The sequence below is a fragment of the Echinops telfairi genome, unplaced genomic scaffold (assembly GCF_000313985.2).
Source record: "Echinops telfairi isolate 266 unplaced genomic scaffold, ASM31398v2 ScPeMD7_31;HRSCAF=116, whole genome shotgun sequence".
In the NCBI taxonomy this organism is placed as follows: Eukaryota; Metazoa; Chordata; class Mammalia; order Afrosoricida; family Tenrecidae; genus Echinops; species Echinops telfairi.
Window position 1 is genome coordinate 40,612,349 of NW_022103928.1, and position 2,898 is coordinate 40,615,246.

Here is a 2,898-nt window from a genome sequence, read left to right on the forward strand (position 1 = left end):
GTGTCCGCTCGGCGCCGCTGGGGTTCGAAGCCTGCGTCCTAGCGAGGGAGGGCGAGTGGGGAAGGAAAGCAAACAGTCTGCAAACGTCCTCAGCTACCGGACTCCCTCCGCTTCGTTCCCCCCACAAAATTCAAATGTTTAAAGGAGGGCGCCAGCCGCGCTTGGGCCCCGCGGCTCGGCCGTAATCCGTTTCGCAGCACAGTGGATGCTGGGCTTTTCCGTCTCGCGCTGCGGCTGCGAGCGGTTGAATAGAGGCCCTGGGTATGGAAATGGAACAAGTAAATTAAATCCAGGACCTGTCTTTCGATAGTAAGTTGGAAAATTGGAATGGAAATGACAGTCATGGAAATCGAATACGTGTATTGAAGGGGATAAATAGTGCCAGAACACATATTTCCTAAAACTAGGTTCTGTGGGTCATCTGCCCTGGATTGAGTATCCATATTAATATTGCAAAATCCCTGACCCTGGAGATTGGGTGCATTTGGACAAGAAATCTGCATACTAAACTTTGTTGGTTCTTCAGTACACTTCTTGAACACTCGCTGTAACTTCCTTTTTTAAGCAACAGGGACAACGTACCGACCTTCATTTTTTGTGCTTATACTTCTGAAGAGCGAAGGCTTTAAAATGAAGTATTATTAAGACAGATGATGGGGGGAAGGGTACTTTGTGTACGGTATCCAAAGAAAATCTCTCTGGGTTGTTGGCAATTGATCTGTGTGGGGGGAAATCGATGTGGTCTTTAAAATACACGCAAGCTGCAAATACTGATTGAATAGCAGCGACAAGAGGATAGGCAAAAGAAAAGTTTATTTCTGCAAAGGAAGAGAAGACTGAGCAGCGACTGCAGTTGTCAATTTGCTTGATACGGTTAGAAAACCGCAGACAGAGGGTATGGCTTTTACAAGAGAGGTGCTCTGTACGCAGTGTGTCTGGAAAGATATGCAGGAACAAAAAGATAAGGACGTGGACATTTTTCTGAAGCTCTAGGGAATGTTCCTCCTAATAAGGGTTCACGTCCTGCAGAAGCAGAGCCAAGTTCACAACTCCCACGTTGGGGAGAGAGAAGGTGGCTGAGGATTTCAACAACAGTGGAGGCTGTTGTAATGGAGTTCCACTAGAGATTAGCATATATAAAGTTTATATCCCTTTACACTGGAATACACACACCAGAGAAATCACACTTTGTTTGCCAAGTGCTTTACATTACTTGTCATAAGATGTAAATATAGACCATAACAGATAAAACATTTTTTATCGGATGTGTCCAGACAGTTTTGATGTGTCCAGACAGCCAGGATATGTCTGTCCGGGAGCAGTACAGAAAGATGTACAAATTCCACAGAGACTAGAGTGAGGAATAAGGCCAACATGTCAAGAGTTAGACCAGGGGTATCAAACTCAATTAAAACGCAGACTATTGGTGCAACAGGCATGATTCACATGGGCCACATCACATTTACAAATTTTGTTAAATTTTTATTTTGAAGTTAGGATTCAGGAATATGGACAGGATAATTAAAACACTATAATTGCTTTTATTTAAACAGTTATTTTATTTAGTGAGTTGTAAAACTAAAATTATTCTTTTGGACCCGAAATTTGCCAGTGTTTTCCTTCTACTAGTTTTCACTTACCTCTTATGCTGTGGCCGGAAAATATAACAAAGTAACTAATAAAAAACACAAAATGTTGGACAGCTGACAAACATGATGCACAATCATAATGGCTTCCCTTTAAAAAAGTTAAGTAGTGCTGCCGCTAGGTGTGATTCATAATAGCATAACCCAGAGTACCCTTTTTAACCTTTTTGCTATTGGGATCTGTTTACATTACGTGACACTGAGAGTGGCAGACATATCGCTTCCAAATGTCGCTGCCACTGAGTCAGTGCGTTCATACATGTCCACAGGCCCCCGAGACAGGCCACAATGTATACTTGTCTTCAGTAGTTAAAGGGTCAACGAGGGAATTGTGTGTATGGTATTGCCTCGATATCCCCTAAGCGCTATTTTCTTCATTTTTTCTACTTTCATTTTATTTCAGAGCATCTCAGGCCACAAAAAATTATCTCGGGGGCTGCATCCGCCAGTCTGACACCCCTGTGTTAGACGAACAACAGTCATGGTTGAAGGAACTTGGGAAGATTCTTTTTTTTTTTTTATTCATCCAATAGGGAAGATTCTTAAAGAGGAAGTTTCATGATCAGATTTGTGTTTTAGGAAGACGATTGACAATGTAGAGTGGATGGGCAGCATGGAGAGGAATGAAACTGGATGGAGTAGCAACACCCCTGCAGGAGTTGGATTGGGAGATAGATGTTGTTGCAGCTCTGGAGTTGGCCCCCCAGCTGATGACAACTTTGATGAATGACTCCATGTGTGGCTCAAACTCCCCAATTACTCCTTGAGAGAAAGATGTCCTTCTGTGCCAGTAAAGATGACATCTTTGGCAACCAAACTTGACCAGTGGTTACCATGGGTGCAGGAGGAAGAGCTTTTGCTTTGGGGGCATTGAGTGGTAGACTAATTTGGAACAGGATATCAATACTGGTTGTATGACACAGAGGGTATAATCAATGGCATTGAATTATACATGTAGAAGTTGTGGAATTGGAGAATGTTTTGTTTTGTATATTTTTTGCCACACTGAAAGATAATTACACAAATAGCAATGAGTACAAGGGAGAAGCAACTGTTTTAAAATTGACTGTAGTAATGATTGTACAACTCTTCTTGGTCCGATTGAACTATTGAATTGTATGATAAGTGGATGAAGTGCCAATAACACTGTTTTAAAAAATAGTAGATGTTATCTTTCTTGGGCCCTCCAGAAAGTCAACAAGCAAATTGCATTAAAAAAAAATGAAACCTCAACCCCAAGCCCACCTGTAAG